The 23,167-nt window shown below is 37.7% G+C and overlaps 1 protein-coding gene across 2 annotated transcripts in view; it reads left to right on the top strand.

Annotated features, from left to right (window-relative positions):
- Positions 1-399: 399 nt before the first annotated feature.
- thsd7ba (thrombospondin, type I, domain containing 7Ba) overlaps positions 400-23,167 on the top strand; it is a 259,565-nt gene continuing 236,797 nt past the window's right edge. For both annotated transcript variants that reach the window (XR_012335112.1, XM_065292788.2), the window contains exon 1: positions 400-480. The gene's annotated coding sequence lies outside the window, so the exon portion shown is untranslated. The remainder of the gene's footprint in view (positions 481-23,167) is intronic.

The following is a 23,167-nucleotide window of genomic DNA, read 5'->3' as shown; positions in this document are numbered from 1 at the left end:
AAACCTACAGATTAAAACAATGGGGTTTTAGTGAGCATCATGTGTGTGCCACAGCTATGGTAAGCAACTGAGATTAAGATGAAATAAACATGAAGAACACAAAGAGAGAGAGAGACACAGAGAAAAAGAACGATAGAAGCGATTGTTTGAATAGGGAGGGGGTTACTTGAAAGGAGCAGGGCTGGCTAAATAGGAATCATCCCTCTTAGCCAATGAGTTTAAAGCGAGAAGCAGATGTCACGGGAGTGAAAAGGACCACCTCCTCAAGCTCAAGCACTCCGGGTGAAGAGAGAGCAATGAGCTGCGCGCTGTCACATCGGCAGTCGCTATCTTCTCCCTCTCCTCCGTGTCGGCTTCACTCGCCTCTCTCTCTCTCTCTCTCTCTCTCTCTCTCTCTCTCTCTCTCTCTCTCTCTCAAGCCCGCACGTTCTCGCGCTCCCTCTCGCTTTCGCTGGCTGTCAACGGGAAGCATCAGCATAGGTAAGACTCGCATGTTTTATCGTTGACTGTAGATTAGATGCATGAATGATTAAAGTGCCGCTAGATTTGCCTATTTGTTGGTTTCCAAGTGATGTTGTGAGATCATGTGCATAGATAGTAAAAACACTAGAGTTTTTCTGACTGTGATACAGCCGGATAAACCGAGGGGGTTCTTGCGTAAGAAGCGTGCCTGATGGAGACTTAAGAGCTGCTATTATAGAAACTTTGATAGGAGAGGTAAGGTGCCAAGGCGAAAGAGATCTGTTGTTCCTGAGCACATGAATTATAAATAAAGAAAGGCTTTAAATTAATGCAGTCACTTAGGGTGGTCTCAGGGAGAAACAGATCTGAGTATGGGAGGTCAGGTGGTCTTGTCAACAGGCAGGTCATCGCCCTCCATATTTAAACACTGCGAACCTCTTCAAACGTTACCTGAAGTTAAAGAGACAGTTATGGGATTCATGCTCGCAAGGGGTCCGATAGATCCGGCTTTCACTGCATTCAGTGTGTTTTATCTTTTCTTGCTTTGAGCACCCGGTGGTTTTGCCTCAATCCAGATTTCCAGCACTAATTCCTTTTGTTCAGGGGCGAAATTATGGGATGTGTGCTTAGACTGATCAATTCCATTATGTGTGAAGCCAACCACAATGTGGGAAGGTGGATGTCCAGGGTTATTTTTCAGCGTCTGCCGAGGTTGTCATTAGACGTTGCTCTCTATGCACGGAACATTAACGCTGAATAAATTTAGGAGGCAATTAGTTTTTCATGACGCCGTTATGGAAAAATTAAAGGTGAGCGGTGCGTCTTTGCCCTCTGAGATCCTGTTAAAATCTTAAGGGATCAGCAGGTATTATGTGGGCTGTTGTTGTGATACGTATTTTTGTCTCTCGAGCCGGTTGTTGAAATAGGTCTTTGAACTTTTATGACTCACTTTTGCTTACCTGCCCTACTTTTGAGAAAAGATTGATAAAATATTATTCATGCTTCTTGTCTGTCTTTTGACAACAACACTTGTATTGCTCAGGCAGCATCTTCTTAAGAAGTTTGAAGTATTACGTCCACATGTGAAATCACTTCGAATCGCCTCTTTTTGCCAAATACTTTCGAATTCGAATCTGTCGGTAGTGCAATTTCAGGACTGTTTGATCTTACAGAAATATTATCCACTCCTAACTCCAAACCACAATGCAATATTAAAGTTTAAGAGCTTGAGATAAACTACACTTTCATCATGTAAACAGACTCAAAACAGTATTAAGTCAAAGCCTAAACCAAGTATCAGAGATGGTGCACCCTGTTCCCTTTTTGTTTTGTATGCCTGGCAAACTTTGCTATAAATTTTCATATTTTGACATGCACAATTTTAGGATTTGTTTTTTTGCAAGGGTAATAATTTTCTCTAATGTATAAGCCAATATAAAAATAGAAAACTAACAGCGAAAAAGCACTAATTAGTCTCCACTTACATTGTAAAGTATGTGTGTTATAATGTGTTGTGAGTCTTGAGACATTGGAGAAAGAGCTCTGTTCTGCGCCAACATTTCGCTTTAATCAGTTTCAAGACGTTTGATCTTCAGATGTTGCCTTTATTGTCTCGAGAATGTAAGACTCCAACCAACCAGGATGTAGATGTATGTCCTCTCCTGAGAGCCGTCTCTAACTGTGATTAACTAAGCACAGCTGAGCTCTCCTGTCTCACACGGTTAGCAGATATACGTCTTCTCGCTGTTTGTTTTCAGAGCTGTAAATTAAACGGACGGCGGACCAGAAATGAAAATTCTGTCATCGGTTGCTCACCCTCAGTAAGTCAAGTGAAAATAGAAATGCTTTTCCCTATACACTGATAGTATGGTGACTGATACTGCCAGTCCGTAACATTTAACTTGAAATCTTTATTTACTTTATGTTCCACAAAAAAAAGGCAAATGGGTTTGGATCAACACTTAAACATTCATGAGCTCTTCTCTGCATAAAGCACTTTTAATTACCATTGCATATAAATTGTGCTACATCATGTATATCTAACCAATCATACATAGACATTTTCTTATTTATCATTATTAATCGGTATGCTGATTGCTTTATGCTTCAGTATGCTTTATTTAAATTATACATTACGAGTGCACTGATTGGAGAGGCTTGTGTTTAATAAATGTTAAATTTAAGCCATTTTATGTATCACTTTTTATTCCTTAACTGTTAGATTTTATGAGATGAAAAATGTAAATTAGCATCAGGCATCAGCCAGAGAAAAACTCTACACTTCTAGATTTTACTCTCTGCCTGCGCCCAAGGCTCTATGACAGAGTTTTTGCAGTTTGTTCTCAGGTGTAACATTTAGGCGGAGTAATGCCAGGTGTGAACTGCTGCATATTCGGAGACTTGAAGCATTCTTATAAATAAGATGGAGAGCCTGAGAGCCGATTGTGCGGAAGCTGTGGCACTGGCGCAGTGAATCATTCCTAACACCCTATCTACGCTAAGAGCCTGCATTACAATAAAACCCGAACGTTCCTGTTATAGTCAACAAACCAGTCTAGAGCGTGATAGAGTGATTTGCGGTTTATATAGCTTGGTTGTTTGTGACTGGAATGTTGTAGTTGTGTCAGACGTCTCGCTTGCGGCGTGCACGGCATCACAAAGGGATCTCTAAAATATCTCGTGTTTTTCTCCTAGACGGCACTGATATTAATTAGAGACGGTTGATGAAGTGTTTGGCTTTGAATCGTCTCCCGAGAACCTCACGTTTCGCTATTGTTTAACGGAAGATGTCGCAAACCGTGCTGAGATTTGCCAACACCTTGAAGTCTGCCAAGTCAAACATTTTAATACGAATATTGTGAGATATGCATGCAGCAGCCCTGTGTTCGTACTGTCCTTTCAGGCATTTGGCAGATGTCTATATCCAAGACTTGCAGTGCATTACAAGGTATACATTTTTTATCAGTACTGTACAGTATGTGTGTTTCCTGGAATCGAACCTTTGACCTTTTGCATTGCTAACAGGGTTCACTAGCTATAGATGCACACTCTTACTGTACTCTTACTGTCACATCTGAAGACAAGAAACATTTGAGACAAAGTATAACAAAACATTTCAAACACAGCAAGCCTTTTTTTTCTCTTTGACTGTTAGTTGAGAATCACCCCGGTTGGTGACTTATAGGTAAAACTTTATTTCGCCCATTGACCCAAATCAAGCGGATTTTCAGCTTTTGCCACAACAAAGAGAGAACAATTGAAGTTCTAACAGAGCGTGAAGAAATGAAACAACACAGCAATTGGTCAAGCGTTCTCTCAAAATAATAAATAACACGACGGGGTATTTCAACAAAATTACAGTTGTTGTTACCCCGTTGCGTGTTCGTGACATCGACAGACTCGTTTGTTTGTCGGTGAAAAGCAATTGATTAACGCTCGAATTAAATGCCGAGCACAGTATCGCTGAGATGTATTGGAGCATTTAAGGTCTTGGCAGACAGGTTCCTCTGCGAGTCAGTAATGGGCAAGGATTGCCAGGAAAGCCGAAGCCCCTGCCGCTCCCCGCCCTCGCAGATAAACACGATGTGTCCCTGGTGGCTCCGAACATGATTTCAGTCCGTATGAGGTTTCAACAGCTCTCTCCATCTGGTCTCTGTGCAAACACTGTTGTGCGCAAACCCTTCTCCGGTGTTTATCGATCAAACCGTCCGCTCCCTCTGTCATCTGATCTCGCTCTTCATCCATAGTTGCCTCTTTTGAACATCACAGTTCTTGTAAAAATCATAACAATCTGGACAAGTAAAGAGGAGGCCAGAGAAAGCCATCAGTGATTATCTGCCAATTCGTCCTTCAGCGTAAAAAAAGATTAGAGCGAATGCTGTACGTCTGTCAAAGTCTTCCAGAGATGCTTCATGAAGACCCTCATGGAGCCGACTTAGAAAAACAAGTGATATTATGAAAATGATGGTAATTACATGGCCCACTTAGCTTGGGAATTCTTCCTCCTCGTATATCAGCCCAACGTCAGATGACCTTTCGAGTCTGAGCATATTTAAGCATAAGTACACATAAGTGCTTGAAAATTATGTTTTTTTTTTTTTTTGGCCTGCTGTTTCTTTATGCGGTTTGATTGCTCTGCTCTGGCTATGAGTTTATTTTATTTCATCTGAATCACACAGACTTTATGAAGAACAGTAAGGTTAAAAAAAAATGTATATGGCCATTAACTGTTACTTAAGGATGATGTTGACCAGTAGACATCTGAAAGTGTCTCTGTGTGTGAATCAGAGCTTTGGTTTTTACCCCGCGATGATGAAAGAAAGATGAAGGCTTCACGCACGCATATTGAGCTCTCTTTGTAATGGATCTGCGTACAGCTGCTCTGCCCAACACAAAGGAGGAATAGGCACACGGAAAGCTATTTGTCAATGACCAACCTGATTCCTGTGCGTTTTAATGGCCTACTCTCCATGTGCTACTGCTGTTATGCGTGAGTGCGGATTCCTTTATCATCGTAAATGAAACCGAGTGATGTGGAGATATAAAACCCCTAGATACTCAAAACCTGTGAGCTGAGATATCGTTTCTCTAAAGTATTGCAAAATGGATAGATTTTACACTCGATTTTATATTTAAGAAAAATTGGAGATGGATCTTGCCTGTGTTAAGAGTGTGGTCCTGCAAAAGTGTTTTGGATGGATGGGATGGCGTTGCTAGGTAGTTGCTAGGCAGGCAGCATCCCTGGCTGCCACTTTTCACGATCTGTGAGAAGACTGTTGCCTCTTCTGTACAAGCCACAATATAGCTCAAATGTTGCAGGATAAGTTAACCACCGATTTGAATTTTATTTAATGTTAAAGTTTATTGTTTATATGTTTATTCCAACCTTTTACTGTAAACCAACCCACACTTTACAGCTTTTTATTTTTACTGTAAACTGTGTTTTTACTGTGTCCCAATATATCGATCTTATTTGTCCAGTGTGCTGTCAGCCGACCGGTGGCACGCTGTCATCAGCCCTGGATAATTAATAGCACAGGGATCCAGAAGTGGCACTGGGAAGGGTTTCGCTCTTGCTGTATGGTAGTCAGCTGAATGGTGCTGCCTGCGGCAATATTATGATTGCAGGCATGCTGACCAGAGATCTCTCTATCCAATCATGCCCCCCCACCGACAACAGAACAGGGGAGTCCCAAATACACAATGAAGTCTTTAAAATAATACACAGCCTTCAGGCACTCTGTATGTGTATATTGTATATATGGTCTTTATTTGTCTGTAATAGCTGCTGTGTTTCAAACCTGCTGAGCTACTTACAGTTTTTAATACTGTACAACATAAGATCACTAATAATTTATTTTACCTTGATGCTTTATAAGGTCCCCTAGCCAAATTCTTCGGTAGCATTGTCAAAAAAATCCCATGGGACATTCGTAACTATTTTACAAGTCAGCTAATTTGCATAATTATGTAAATTTGTAATTTAATTATGATCTGCTTTTGGCACATAGGGGTGGGACTTCATTCTTAATAATCATACATTTTGGTGTGGTTCACAATGTATGCATTCATTCAAAATCACCACCTTAGCAACATGCTTAAAGACAACTTATTAAAATCAATTGTGGATAAAGAATATGAAGAGTTTGGTTTCAAAACGCAATAAATCCATTTTGACTAATTTCAGTAAAACGTGTTTCTATACCAAGAAAGTGACGAGATGACAAACTTTCACATACAGTGAAAAAAATTATTCATTGAATTTACTACATTTTTTTAAGGAAAGTGGTTGCAATCAATTTATTTAAGATACATTTAAAACAAAAATAACGAGCCCCTAAGGTGACATTGGAGTAAAAAAAATCTAAAGTTTAGTTTCGTGTGCTCACGTGAAACTTTCGTGTGCTTACGCAAAACCTTCATGTGCAGAATTATTATTTTTTATGTAGTTTCGTGTGCTCGCGTGAAACTTTCGCTTTCATGCGCGTGCGATAGTTTCAGTTGAGCACGCGATAGTTTCACGTGCTCGTGCGATAGCTTCACGTGAGCACACAAAACTAAACTTAAAAAAAAAATTCTGCACATGAAGGTTTCGCGTGAGCACATGAAAGTTTTGTGTGAGCACATGAAAGTTTCACGTGAGCACATGAAACTAAACTTTATTTAATTTTTGCTCCATGTCCCCTTAGGGGTTCTGTACAAAAAAGATTAGTAAAGGAAAATAAAATATAAAACTTTTGTTTAAATGTAGCTTAAATAAATTGATTGCAACCACTTGCCTTAAAAAAAATTGAGTAAATTCAATGAATCATTTTTTAAATGTAGCATCTTTAGGTTATAAAAAAACATAAAAAAATCATATCAATAATTAGATTTTTAAAGATTTATTATAAAAACTAATTATTTTTTGAAAATGCTATAAATGTATTGAATCAATATATAAATGTGCGTTCATCTTTGCCATGTTATATTTATTTGGTTGACTAGTGGTATACACTGATTTAAAAAATAAACATTAATGGCATTTATCAAAACACTTACTTTATCATATTAAGAACACTGTCAATGCTGCTGTCATCCTTGGGACATCGTTACTGAACCTTTTTTTAAAGTGATCAGCAGTAAAATGTTTTGGTCCTGCTCGATTTTGTTGACTTCAAGTAAATTAATGGAAGGTTTTTCATAAGATCCCCTGGAATCATTGTGCTAGCATGACAGAAGCTTGATGCTGTCGGGAGCAACAGCCAACATTTTTCCATCACCCGAGTGCCTCTCGCATAAATTATTAGATTTTGATGGCTTACATTTCTTTCCCGTCACAGAAAACCACCTTAGCACTGCCATCAAAGTAATATTTTGTTTTTGATTGTTTGTTAATCACGAAGTACAAAGTAGATGAGGAAAACTAGGATTCCGTGAGCGGCACCATTGTTGTTTACCATTGTTGATTTGTTGAGCGGATTTATTCCATTCTGCAGAGAAGGAGGACTTGCGTTTATTAGGTGGTAACTCTTTTTTTTTTTTTTAATGGCGTTTATCACGTTTTGAAACCAAACTCTTCATATAGACACAATTTTGTGTTACGAGGACTTATATACTCTAATGTAAAGCCTTTTAAATCTGTCACTGATGAGGTTACATAACAAAGCTGCCTATTTAGAAAGTAGCTAGGCTAGCTTAGTATTTTGGAACCGAGCTGTGTATTGTGTGTTCATATTTGCATGGAGCTATGACTCTGCTAAGTGTCTTTGCAGCAGTTACTCTTGCACGACTAGATCTGTAGTCTGCACCACACTTTTCAATTACATCACCCCCACCACCCACCATACGCCGGAATGCTAATGCCTCTGGTTGGTGGCGGCGTGATCTCCCAGGACCTTGTGAAGTGGCTGTCTTATTGGTTCAGGGATCTCCAGGCCTAAGCAACTGCTCCTGCAATCCGTCCATTGACACCGAATTCAGTGGGCAGGACGCTGGGGATAACTCACCTTTATGCACTGAGCACTGCGTTAAGCCCTGCATGTCCATCACCTCTATTAGTTCAGGATCATAGACAGTCAATGGGGCTCCCTGATGCTTACAAAATAATCATTTCGAGCTGCTTCGTTCTAACACGTTCCCATTTATGCCTAATTGCTTTTCATCCCTATGTGCTTGATCTTATTGGGTGCCGCAAGTGATATTGGTGCTGAAATGCTTTGGAAGCTGTAGAAAACATCTTTAAGGCTGTCTTTATTGTTTGATTCATGTGTGTCTGTTAGCAGGATTTTATATCTGCCAAATTCTTAATTGTGAATGAGATTTCTAGAGGATAATTTGTCTTTTCATGGTTTGCACCAGTGCTATAAAAAATGTTTTTTCTGTAATAATGAATGTAGTATCAGAATATTTTTTAATACGAATATTTGTTAATATTTTAACACATTTTACTAGATGATTTTTTCACATGAACGCGTTTTCATTTGGTCATTTTTGTACACCTTCTTTCGCCACAGTGACTTTGGGTTTAGGGGCGGAGTTAGGGTGGGTCTGCCTTAAGGGGGGGGGGGGGTATGTGATAACTTGCTAAATGGGTATGTGAAACGATAATGCTAATTTTGTTAAAATGTATTTTATAATATATTTAAACACTGAAAATGATATAACCAACAAAAAAGTTTTTTTTTTTTAAATAAATTGCATCACTCTCTCTTTCTCACCAGTCTCTCTGCCAACCGTATCACCCTAAAACTATAAGTAACTTTTTCTAGTATTAAAGTCAGTTATTGCATACCATTGCGGTATACATATTGCGATATTACTATGCTTCTGGTGATTCCGTCTTGGGACCCTATTTGCTTATTCAGTCTGACGTCATGCATCGCTTCGGGGTCGATCTTAAATGCCATGGAGAAATAACAGAAAAAACATGTTAAAAATCATATTGAAAAACTACCAAAAACCCCAGAGCCTAATTTTATCTCCATAACAAAATCTGTGATAACCAGACTCATGCACATGGATTTTTTAAGAATTATTAATATATTGCTGTCTGTGATTCCATGAGCCTGAAGACTGCAGTGTACACTGTGAGTTTATAAAATTTTCACTTAAAGGAAAACAATATTGCTAGCACTTTTAATCTTTGTGCAACACCTCGTGAATGTGTTAGCATTTAGCCTAGCCCCATTCATTCCTATGGCTCCAAACATGGAAGAGTTTAGAAGCCACCAAACTTCCATGGTTTCCCTATTTAAAGACTGTTTACAAGAGTAGCTACACGAGTAAGTTTGGTGGCACAAAATAAAACTTTTGAGATCAAAATAAATTTTTTACTTTGTCTAATATTAAATTATTATTAAGAAGTTCTCAAGTAATTAAGTAACACAGTGATTTTAAATACTGGATTGCCATGTTGAATTAAGAAAAATGTTATTAAAATAATTAACCACTTCAGCCACACAAATGTTAAATAAATGTTTGAAATGAATAAAAAATAAAAACATCCTTATGGCAAACACTGATAGAGGTGCGTTGTGTAATGTTTTTTTTTTTTTAGGGTGGTTCTTTAAAAAGTTTGAAAATGACTGACCTACAGTACTGCATAATAACCACAAGTCCAAAACTACCCTTTACCTAGGCTGTGTGTTTACTTGTGTGTTATTATTATGCGTGCATGTGACTGTTCAAGTGCAAAACCTGAAAGGTGTACAGTTCGGTCCTCACGGGCTGACAGGCGGCACATGTTTGCTAATGCTGAGATGAGATGATAGTCGACAGATTCCTCTTTTGTGTCCCAAGTTCCGAACAACTTAATATAACTACAAAACAGTAAATTGAAATGCATTATGACCCTGCTTCACCCGGTTTTTGGCATTTATGTGAGACAGCAGGTGTGCCACACAGGTTTTTCACATATTTTTCATGTATGTATCCTCATGAAAATAATGCATTGTACTAGATTACAATAAAAAACTTTCAAATTAAAGAAGATATAATGTAGTGGGGTGCTGGTAGTCGGGTGCAGTGTGCTAGAGACAGAGATTGTGCGTTAGTAAAATAAAGCCAGAAATGTTCACCAAGTTGTCTACTCTGTATCATGACAGAATATTAGATCATTCTATAAAAATTATGAGACCTTTTCAATTTTTGGGATTATTTTGCGATGAAATAACAGATTATGCAGGATTGCGAAATAACGCAACATTTTGTTGATTTTCGGCTGTGTTACACGATAGCAGAATCACAAAAAAAAAACTTGAGGGACAGACAAGTAGATGTACTGTTCTGAGATGTGTAACGATATATATTTAACTGTATGTAACTGTTTGTCTGTCTTCTGTACATATATTAGCAATCTTTTAATTACCCTTATTAGTAACTGACAGTTTTGGCACAGTATAATTACTTGTAAACATACAGATGGATATTGCCATTTACCAGCATCAATCAACCAGTTCAACAATTTTTTCCATCATATACAGTACTGTCAGAGCGAACCCACACATAAACACACAAACAATGCCTACTGCATTCTTTCTGCCATTAGCCACATTCCTGTGAAGTCCTTAATCCATTTTGGAAGAGTTTGTGTCCTCCTTTTGCATTTTCCCCCTCCTTTCTCTGCCAAGAAAGTGACAGACAAGCGTTCCATTTAAGAACTTAAAGAGATAAGACTTATGGGAATAGGGAGGAGCTTATGTGTACATTGTGAATTTTCTTGGAGTCGACCGAATCCGTCGGGATCCGGGCTGACCCGAAACCCCAGGACGCATCAGGACACATTGTTATGCCTGACAGCTATCTTTATCTTACCGCTCAATAGTGCACTATTAAGTATTACCTTCGCCGACAGACAAAAAACGGCGTCCTATCTTTTTAAGCTTGCGTTAGATGTTCTGATTCCAAGCATGGGCGCACAGGTTGAAAAAGTTGTTACAGTTTAGCGGATGGCTTTAAAGCGCTTGTCAAATACAGATAGGGGTTCGTCCACGGAGGGGACTGGAGTTATATCTGCGAAATAAGAAAATGACTTCCGATTTTAGAGTCTGGCAGAGGTGTTGCTACTTCTCCTGAGATATGTGGCTCAACTGCCGTGAAAAACATTTGTTTATGGTGATTGCATTAGGCCCTGTGCCTTCCAGAACCTGGATGCTATCAGATCAATTCTCTCTCGGATTGCCTCTGAAGTTGGTTTATGCGTACGCGTGTGCACGTTTGTACGCTTGCCAGCGGGCCTGCTTAAAATACTGTTTTTCCCCTATTGGCATGAAAAGTTTCCCCCTGGTAGATCATTACTTCAGGCTGTTTGTGCCTTACGACGGCTCTTAACATCCTCCTTAACATTTGCTGTGCCTTGCATCAAATTAACACGCAGTCTGTGTACAAAACAATGAAATAATAACTATCTCTGGCTGTTCTCTCTTGTTTTCCAGCCAAACGCCTATTGCCAGGAATTCAGAGTCTGGGGTATGGAAAAAAAGTGTTTGCCGCTATGGCCATTAGGAGCTACACAATAAACTGTGTTTCCCTAATTTATGGCTATGAGGATTGTGCTAAAAGCGAGAGGCTATCATAAACTCACCTGGGACTGCTTTTTCAGCTCAGTGTTGCTCTGTATAAATAGAAACGGGACGTGATAGCAAAATATCACCAGCTACAGAATAAAGCAACAATGGCTTTCTAACGCATCGCACAGCCCTCGGCATTAGCTGCAGAGATCAAAGGCTGTCTTTGCAATATTTGCTGGAAAATGTTTCCACGACTAATAGATTTGGCCCTCAGCATCCACCTAATTCGTTGTTTACAAAGACGCCGAAGATGGTGGTCGGCACGCTAACATGTTGACAAGGAACAGGACCGTTGCAAAGAAAATTGCATCTTTGGCAGTTTTGAACAATCCACAGGTCAATAGATTGCTATGTAATATTGATTGCGTTCTCATTAGAGTGGCAGACTGCAGTTTGATTTCAAGCGAAGGGGGAGATGCAATTTCTGCATGAGATGCAGCTCTGTGGTCCCCAGCTGTTTGGAGGTTTCTCCTTGCATGTTCTGCCTGTGTGAGTACAGGGAGAATTTAGTTTTCAGAGTGGCTGTCTGCTCTGCCGAGTCAACGATTTAAAGCGTAATTGAAATGAAACACACATTCCTTATTCCCTCATGGTTAAAGACCCACCAAAGTGAAATGCGCAGCCTTGTTCGATGCATTGATGTAATTTCCACTAAAAAAGGAAGTTACGGCAAAACATATTGAGCGTCTCCTCCCTCTTTTAAAATGGCCAATAGTGTTTAGTTTACCTCACAACCTGGAATCTGATGAGAAGACAAAGTGCTGGATGATGGTTTAAAAATTGTCAATCTATATTGCTTTCAGGTTTAGATAAATACAGGACTAGGCCTTAAAGGGATAGGCGGGCGAGTCAGATTCGTCTTTTGCTAATTTAACAACAGGAAAAAATTTTGTGTGCCAAGCCTAAAAGGGTTGTTCCTATTCTCGTAATGAGTAATGGGTGTTTTTTTGGCGTAACGTGCAATAAACCAATGAGAGTCTCAGCTCTCATACCCTTTAAAAGCCAGTTGTACCTGGCGCCATGCCGATTCCCTATTTAGATGGCGGAATTTGTGAACTAAATTGAAAACAAAGTGGAGGAAGAAGAAAAAATGTGGTGTTTTCATTTGTATTGAAACTTTTATTTTTTGGTATTAAAACCTTTAAAAGTTCAGTCATGGAAGAAAATTTAGCAGGCTTTTAATTGCTATAAATGTATGGATAGCCTACATAATCAGTGTTATCTCAAAAAAATAATTTACAAATATGCAAGAAAAGGTTTGTACTCTAAAAATACTTTATTTGTAAAGAATTTACAAACGCGTGGAGAGGTTTCAGCACTCGGACAGCCCTGTGAGTGCTTTTAAAAGCATTACTTAAAACGGTTCTCATCATATCCACAGGTACAAAGTCATCATATACAATAAATCTGTGGGGTAGCATTAAAAAAAAATGTGCATTGTCGTCCAGTTTATAGGCGCATATTACTGATGTGCTCATTAAATAACAAAAACAATATTTTAGTTGCCTCAAAATAGCAACGCGTCAACAATTCGCCTAAACACACCTCATTTTCAGACTAGAACGCCTATGGCTGCAAAATTGGGCACAAATGCATTTGCTGTTTAAACAACGTGGAGCTAAACGTGAACATGATAATTGCGCCGGATTGAAACTAGCAAAAGACACTTGCTTCGTGCATTGATACACATTGCGCCACATGTCGTCCAGTTTATAGATGCATATTACTAACGTGCTCATTAAATAACAAAAACAATATTGCGGCATTGACTTTAGACCACATTTTAGTTGGTCAATGGCGTAGTCTATTTTAGTTGCCTCAAAATAGCAACATTTTTTTATGTAGATATTCTTAAGGCTGACATATTCATACAAAAGCCAAAACTTCAAATTTCCCTTTGTCCTTTTTGAACTTGCTAAGAGTTTTGAATTATTTATTGTTTTTCATTTAAACTGGTATATGTAACTCCGCTTTGTGTCGTGCCACATTACAACCTTGGGTGTGGATTATTTTCAATTATTACACGGCTCTCTGGAATGCTTGATTCTGATTGGTCAGTTGAGACATTTGCAGGTTCGTTCTTTTCGAATAATAACCGCTCCAAAATAATAACGCATAGCCGGTACTACTTTTATGAGTAAGATCGCTCCGCGCCAATAAAGATCACTAAAGATTACTGTCTGTTTGGCGCCATCTTGTGACAAACACTGGACAACCACGACAAGACACAGAGAGCTTACTGAGACTGAACTTGACAAAATAGAGCATGACAGCTACGAAGCCAACACACAAAAAAATACAGAATGGGCATTAAAACTTCTCAAAGACTGGCTAAAAGAGAAAAAAATGGAGACAGACAAGTATGAAGCAGAGGATCTTAATAAGGTATTACGATCATTTTATGCATCTGTGCAAAGTTTCGCGGAAGGATAAAAATGTTAATTTAAAACAAATATGCCAATAAAATGTTTCAAATTCATATTCATGTCCAGTTTTTTTTCTTATGTGACAAGTAGCCGTGTAATAAGCGGGATAATGTAGAGTCAGCCGGTAGTTATCGGGAAATAAGCCCCTTCAGTGTGATACAAGACCCTCCGCTTCGCGTCGGGTCCTGATCACACTGTCGGGGCTTATTTCCCGATAACTACCGGCTGCCTCTACATTATCCCTTACTTATACCACAGGCTTTTTGAATACTTTATTCTGATTGGCTGAGAAATGTTCCATGGGTGTTGATTATTTGTTTGTAAACAACACCTGTCAATTCTCTTAAAAATAGGCACCAGAGCTATGTTTCTGGAAACCATATTATAAGCGGAATAGTTGACGAAGGGCCGATTAATTATTCGAAAAATAATGGTCACGTTGTGCCATTACACTGCGGGTCTGCATTATTTGAAACATAATTCAAAGGACCAAAGTTAATTATAATGCTTATACCACGGTTACAGCAAACATTGTCAGGTGGTTACTTTAAGACATTTGACAGGTTAGGTGTGCGGTTTAAAGAAAAATAATCAACACCTGTGGAACATTTCTCAACCAATCAGAATAAAGCATTCAACAGCCCCGTGAAATAATCTTAAACTATTGAACAATATGGCATAGTGACTCAAGCAGAAGTAATGGTACCTGTGTCATTTTTCTCCAGCTTATCTGTTCAAAGCACTTATTGGACAAATCAGCAGGCCGTTTGACTGATGATTCCGATGTCATGTGATGTCTGAGGCAGATAAGAAGGATCGTAGCTATGTGTCTGGCATCTGTGTGGTTCCACCTTGCAATGCACTCTGAGGTAGCCTGTCTGGTCGCGGTTGTCTGGCCACAGATTTTTCTTTTCCTTATATCAATGATTTCCCTATGGGGCATAACACTGACTATCCACTTTTCAATGGTCTTGCTTTATATCCTATTCATTTTCTCATATTTTTGGGGTCTAAAAATAATATTTTTAAACCACACAGACTGTGATGAAATGGATCATGACTCCTCAAGACTCCTTTATGAGATGGTGAACAATGCAACCCACAATGCTTTGCAACTGAGTAAAAAGTGCTGAGATATATTACTATATGTACAAATATAAAGGTGGTTTGGTGTATGTAGACTCAGTTATGTCATTTGCAATGCTTCAATGCTTTGCAATGTCATTGCTGAGCTCTTAAGTCACAAATGCATATTTTTGGTAACAGCAGCTGGTCTTTGTAAAGGAGGTTAAAGGTGCAGCTGTTGAAGGTGTAGATCTTCAAGGGAATTTGGATGTTAATGGACCTTCACACAGACTGGCTTTTATAGAAGCATATATCATAAAGCTCATCGCAGGTCTGTTTCAAAAGATTGAAAACATCTCTTTGAGAAATGAATGAATTGGAGTTACTTTCCTTTATTCAACTGTTGCTCCCTGTGTGACTCAAATTGCACTTATGACGCAAAACAAGTCACAATGTTGGTTGATTCAAAAGAATGGACACAAAATATTGCTTTAACTTTTTTTAACACACAATGATTTAAATTAAAAACCTGCAATAATGCACATGAAATGAAAAGTTAATTGATTATTACATTCCTGCAATTAAGATAAATACATTTTATGAATAAAAGCAATCCCAATGTACTCTAGTAGAAAGGTTTGACTAAATGAATCAAACAATCCTATCACAATAAGTAGGGTTTAAAAAAACTAACCACAGGTCGAGACAGTTTTGTGTATTCCTGCCTTGAGGTTTATACTTTATCAATATCATGTAAATATCTAAGCACAGCACATATTCACTTTAACTTTTTATATATATAAATTTTCATCCAATTTAATTTAATAGATACAATTAAAGTAGGTGGTAAAAACTACATAAAATGACAGAGATGCTTTTCACATTTAATGCTTAGGACTTAAAACATGCTAATGAAGCTAATTAAAGTGTGTACTGTGTTTTGAAGAACACATTACATAAATGTTATATTTAACAATCAATATCATTAGTGTGCAATTTAAAGTGCGCATTGACTTTTGTCAGTTTGCCCAGATTGCCTTGTGTACGGCAGATGCGCGCTTCAGTGAACAAGGTTAATTAAACTTAATTCAATTAGATATTACTTATTAAACAAAAAATGTGCAGTTAATAACCAAAGAGAAACAATAAACCATCACTGCACATAAACGCTCTTAAAAATACAGAACTTCTTTAAAACATAGTACATACTTAGCCAAACCAGCAGGCATTAGTTCATTTTTTCAGGTATCATTTAAGTTGCTTAGCTAATATTCATTATAGATTTTATTTCTTTTCTCCCTTCCTGTCATTTTGTACTGTCTCTGTGTCATTTAAAGGTGCATTGTGTAACTTTTAAGAGGATCTCTTGACAGAAATGCAATACAATATACATAACTATGTTTTCAGTGGTGTATAAAGACCTTACATGAATGAGCCGTTTTATCTACATACAGCGTTGGTTTCCTTACATTGTAGTCGCCTTTTCACGCAGCCATGTTTAAAGTAGCCCTAAACTGACAAACTGCACTGTAGAGTTCATCTCATCACTATATTATCTCAGGGCATGTTTGTCCTGTTGGTGGTTACTGTAGCTTTTCTATGCATTTTGAAAGCGAGGGGTGAGCTGTGGACAGAGAAACTACACACAGCACCTTTAAACAACACACCAACCACAAAACGTAAAATGCTAAAATACAGTGCTGTTCAGCTTATATGACATAGTATCTTTATATGACTCTGAATTCCTTAAAGTAGTGTTTACTTTCACTTTATGTACATTATTAGTGCTATTTATTCAGCATTATTCTGATGTAGTTCGATAGTTCAGTGAATAAATCAGGATTAAATTCAGTAAAGAAAAATATCAGCAGACCCTAAAAGCAAGTGTCATAATGCATATCATCTGTCCGCCAGAATGTTTGTTGCTGAAAGCTTTAATCACATTATCAGCATGTCTGTTCCAGGAACTACAGACTACAGAGGTTATTAATACTGCATGTATCTGTGAGGAAAAAATCAAGAAATGATGCTAGAGATGGAGATGTAATACCTGTCAACAATATTTACTTCACTCACTGTCACTGTATCTCTGTTCTGAAATTGACAGGTTGACATGGGTGTCATTCATATCCAAAGTCCAAATCCTTATACTGGAGCTTGTTGTTTAAAGTCATTATCTCATTGTCAGGGTCATTGAAAGACTTGGGAATACTTGTTTTTTGCATCTTCATCACCACATTTCTTATAGGAAAACAAGAGAATAAAGGTCATGTGTTTGAGCATCGAGAACACACATACTGTTAGAAATGTGTATCTTGAAATGCAAAAATTGCAAGATCTTGCATCTTGAAAAATAGACAGAAAGTAAAGCCATTGATGTCTGTGAAATATTAATTTTGTTTCATTGAATAAAAATCTAAGTACACAGTAAGATTGCTTAAGTAAACCCTCTGAATGAATAGACAAAATAAATAAATAAATGTATGTTTGCCCGATGTCTAGGAGAAATTTTTTTTCAACAATTATTAGCCAGCAACAGCTCCAAAATAATATTAAGCAATCAATATTTGCTCATATTTCCCCTAAAACTGTTTCAGAAAATCATACCCATAGCTGATCATACAGGGAGTTATATAGATTTTGTAAAACTGCTTTAAAAAGGGATAGTTTACCCAAAAATGAAAATTCTGTCATCATTTTTCAGCCTCAAGTTGTTCTTAACCTGTATGAATTTCTTTTTTCTGATGAACACAAAAGAAGAAATTTTACTAAATAATGGTAAGCACACAGCTGATTGTAACTATTGACTTCCATAGTAGGAAAACAAATATTATGGAAGTAATGTGATAAATTATGAAAAAAATTTTTGATAAATGATGGTAAGTACACAATTGGCATTATCTGGGGTAAAAATTCAAGGCCCTGAGAAGTTTTTGAAAATATACATACATAGATACTGGTCATTGAAAGTGCTTGAATCTATTTTATGCAAGAATTTTTCTGGAAAAAATCCATATTATTCCCTGTGTAGTGTAGGATAATAACATACAAATTCTTAGTATACAAAGACTGTTCGCTTTAAATGCTTATATCTTCTGTATGCGGATGCTGATTTATACCAAAATGCTTTTTTGCATAGTTGTGTTTGACACATGAAAACGTCTCTGGTTATGTAACTGTTGTTCCCTGAGAAGGGAACGAGACGCTGCCTCTCCCTTTCCATCCTTCATCTGTCCCTGTATTGCCATCTTTGGCAATATTTAAAGGGCGTTTTGCAGGTAAAATTTTTACACGAATTTGGGCAATTTGCTTGTTGATAATAAACATTTAAATTGTTATCCATTGTATTTTATGTTGTTGGTTATCACAAAACAGAATACAAAATGAAAAAGTACAGCGGTTTGCAAGGATTCTGCTTTCCCCCTCAACGCACTGCATGACGTCACGTTGGGGAGAGAATTTGCCTTAAGAGCATTGAGAGTGACTAGAGAGATGAGTAAAGTAAAATATTCAGATTATATCAATGCAAATTATAGATAAATACATAGATATAGATAGACTAGATAGATAGACTAGATAGACAGAACGACAGATAGATAGATAGATAGATAGATAGATAGATAGATAGATAGATAGATAGATAGATAGATAGATAGATAGATAGATAGATAGATAGATAGGCTAGTACAGAGAGATAGGCAGAAAGCCAGATAGCGTTAGCATAACTTCGTGTAGAAAGTAAACAAACAATTAACATACTTGTGCGTGCTGGTTTGAGGGGGACCATAATCCTGCTGAAATGGGTGTATGCGATCTTCAGCACAAACGAATTCAGGCAGCATGACTCAAATCCTGGAAGCTGAGTGAGGCTTCACGTCGTCACATCTGGTCGCGGGGTAAGAGCCTCGAACACCGATCAAAACGCACACATTTCCCTACAGCCAGTAGCGGAGTGTCAGTCGGGAGAGTCGGGACTTTCCCGGTTGGCCGGTCTAGTTATACATTGGGAGTTATATTAGCAACACCGTCTGTCTGTCTGATGTGCGGCCGGTTCCCGCAGCCCGCTGGTCAAACTGTGCAGCCTCTCTGCTCAACAAATATAAAAGTGCTCAACCCGTTCGGCCGGTCCAATCATGTCCAGGATTTATAAAAATACGGGGATCAGTGATTGGTTTCTAGCCTGTCATACTTAGATGTAAAAAGCCGCCGAACGCCTGTTTATTGCAGTATGCGGTCGGTTTCAAGCCCGCTGCAGCTGCTGACCGCTGCTTCTGTGTATAAAATGATCGTGTGATTCGTCATGATCGCATAAACAATATAACAAAACTTCCTTTTATTTCACATAAAAATGTATTTTAGATATTATATGATAGACTAGTAAGTCTGGATTAAGGATGTTTAAAACTCTCTAGCCTGGTGGTCAGGACATGAATGGATTGAATCAGCAGATTTGCAAAGTTTTATTTATCTCCACATATATCATAAATAATAATTAGCAGGGTAACTTTGCAGTATACCACATTATATATTTCCTATTATGTAAATATGATTTCCATATTATAAACGTAAGTATTAATAAAACGGCAATAAATGTCTCATCTATCTCTATGGCTCTGGCTGAGGCTTTCATCTACTTCTACCCAACGTGACGTCATTGCCGAATTGCTTAAAAAAAAACGTTAATACCAAAAACATTAAAAAAAAGGGTCTTTAAGACCTTTTTTGAGACATTTTAAAAATGATATACATATCTTGAGTGATTTATGTTCCCATTAATCAACAGTGGTGGTTAACCTGCAACACGCCCTTTAAGATAGCAATATACTTCCTAGCTCCCGCATCACCCTGTCTTTGTCGTTAAGCCTCACCATTGGTTGAATTTGATATACACATTCAGACGCACTTACCCCTGGAGGCGTCCCCAAAGTGTCACCGCAGTGAGGCAACGCGAGTTTCCTCGAAAGGGAACTGTAACAATGTATCTTAAAAGGTAACACGATGTAACCTTGCTCTCACTTAAAAAGTGTTCACACATTTAGTCCTTGAATTTGAGGGTATGGACCTGGAAAGTCCTTGAAAGGTGTTTGAATTTAAAGTTAACTAAGGTGTGGGAACCTTGATGGTTACAATCAGCTGTGTGCTTACCATTATATTTTTAAAAATCTTCTTTTGTGTTCATCAGAAACAAGAAATCCATACAGGTTTAGAATAAGATGAGGATGAAAAAATGATGACAGAATTTTCATTTTTGGGTGAACTATCCCTTTAAAGTAGAGCTGTTTACAGCTACAGTGTTTTTGCAAAGTAGATTAACTCTGACAGATCAACACAGAGTTTCATTGGTCTTTATCGTAAAACCTGAGAGAAATGTTGATTCATAAATTTAAACTGCTTGAGAGAGAAAAAATAAACAGTAGCGCAGTCTAAGTAATCATAAGATGGACATCTTGCTTTCTATTTGCCATTGGGCATTTTTGAGATATTGGCGCTCTGAGTTTAAGAGACCTAACAGCGATGCTTCAGAAACAAATTACTGTGTTATTTCTCATCTCAACTCCAGACCTCAATCTAAGAAAAGGCACAATCAGGTGGTGAATGATTGAACCTGTCACCTAACCCTCCTCAGATTGAATTTACCCCACAGTTACTCCACCACATCACTACAGTATACCGTCATATGGCTGCAAGAATGGAGAGAAGCTTTGTAGCATCTCATCTAAGTTACTGTCCACAGCGATCACGTAAAAAAGACGGCCCGGGTAGACGGATGACAGTGTGTTGTGTCTGGTGTCTGTCATAAAGCTGCGCAGAGTCATAGACGTGTGACATGTTTGTGACTGGAGATGTGTCATGTTGCAGTTTCAGTTTCAGACCGTTGTTTTTCAAAAGCATTCGTATTCTGGTCAGGAATGTGTTATGTAGTCTTTTGCATATAGCCGAGATGAATGTTGATTTAATTCGGCAAGTGAATACAAGATTCAATGATGAGCCTAATTTGTTATGAGGACAAATCGAAATTGAAGCTTGTTAAAGAAATCTAATCAGATTGAATCTTTTTTAAATTAATTTTATGCTTTTGTTTTGACGTTTATTTCCCCATTGCGATGGTTTCCAACCTGGGGTGCAGGATCTGATATGCTTCTAGGTTCAAGTAAAGATGTATATATTGTTTCACTAATCAAGATGTATATATTGTTTCACTAATCATTTTTATATAAAAAATATATATTAAAATTATAAAATCTTTTGCTTACATTGCCAATAAATTAAATTGATATTTTATGTAAAATGTTTAAAGAGCCCCTATTTTCTGTTTCATGCTTTTACATTGGTGTGTGTGTGTTAGTACTGAGAGGCAACCTTCCGATCTCTCTTATGAAGCCAATACGAAAGTGACTTATACTGCAATTAATTGACTGGCCGCTTGAGGCTGGCTCCAAAAGGGAGTCAATTCCCATAGAACCCCATGGGTATATCGCCATCACCTGCTTTCAAATGGAGCAGCATTTACTGTACAAATCACCTCCGATAATGTATGCGATTTTGCCGAGCTTCTCTGTGAAATATGGCTCTGTGTAGTAAATGCCGCTCCATTTGAAAGCAGGTGATGGCAATTTACTGCTACTGAGAATCGCAGGCGATTTGCCCCCCCCCCCATTATGAACTCTACATTTTATTTTGGCATGCCTAAAAACGTTGTACAAAAAAGCTGTTTTGTAAATTTAAATAATAAATAAATTACTATTGCGTCAACCGCGTTTTCCTCACTATCGCCATATAAATCTGTACATGTTTCACTTCTAAAGGTCGGAACATGAAATAAAAACACATCATAAGCTTAAAATTATTGTTTGAGAAGCTGTTTTGTTATGAGAGTTTCTTACAGCGCACCTCTGTGTGTGTTTGAAAATGACAGTGTGTTACGTCACTACATTCAGAAATCCCACATATGAGAGTGTACTCTCTGGGGAACGTTTATTTAAATCCCACACATGGCACTGTATGCGTCTAGTGATTAATATCTTTAATATTTATAATCTGAGTTCCCCAACCCTCAGGTGTAATACGTAAATGCTAGAGGGCTGTGGGGGGCTCAGATTGTTGTATGTGTAGATAGGTCCCAAAGAAAAGGTAGGGAACCACTGTCCCAGTGAATACTATTTTAATTTTAAAATGTATTTATTTAGGGTGTTTTCAGTTTTATTAATATTCCCTGTGGTATCATCTTACAAGTGTTGAGAAATTCTTTTACTGAGACCTTCACAATATTTTAGCATCAGCTTGAGTTAATAGCTGCGTTGGACGGATTCTGAAGAAAAACGCTTTGGAATCCAGTTTGTCAATGAGCAAGAGCAAGACTATGTTAAAAAAACACTTAACACAGATAATGAAAAGCAGATCATGGTGGGTTTCTAGGTTTATATGAAACGAATTCAAGGATTTCAACTCTCTGAAGGCAGACTTTTAATGAATATTTTATAACGTGTTAGGTCTAATTGGTTATTAAAATAAATGCTTATATCCAAACTGTGGAATTTACTCTACATTACAATTATTACATTTACATGATGCATAACACGAAAAGCAACAAGTGATAAGGGCTTTCATCATTTTTTTTGGTTTCCATGGCCAGCCTTGACTGTGAATCTTTGTCAGTTTCTTGTTATCACAGGGTCCAGGACAGCACTCAGAATTGTTTCCTCTCTAAAAGCAGATTATAATAATTTAAAATGTTTTTGTTCTCAGTGTTAGTTTAGTTTTATTTAGTTCTAATAATAAGTTTATATTTCCCCTGTATCTTTATTGACAACTTGTTTTTTGACATTTTCTTAAATTATTATTAATTTAAAGCGATACACTATAGCCACATATCAACATTTCCCCATGATGTTCTCACCCTCAAGCAATCCGATGTCCATCATCTTTCAGATGACACATTTGGCATTATTACAGTAAATGTCCTGGCTTTTCCAAGCTTATAATGAAAACAGGGATTAGGGAGCAACCTCTGAAGCCCAAAAAAGTGCATCCATCATTGACAGATGTAATCTACACGGCTCAAATGGATTAATAAAGGTAATCAATATGATATTGTAAGAAACTTTATAAACTATAATAACTGGCTTCCAGTAAAGACGCCATCTTGGACTTACGCGATTCACTAGA

This window comes from Paramisgurnus dabryanus, chromosome 15 (genome assembly GCF_030506205.2).
Source record: "Paramisgurnus dabryanus chromosome 15, PD_genome_1.1, whole genome shotgun sequence".
NCBI lineage: Eukaryota > Metazoa > Chordata > Actinopteri > Cypriniformes > Cobitidae > Paramisgurnus > Paramisgurnus dabryanus.
Note: the sequence above shows the minus strand (reverse complement) of the source record. Positions and strands in the feature narration are given on the sequence as shown.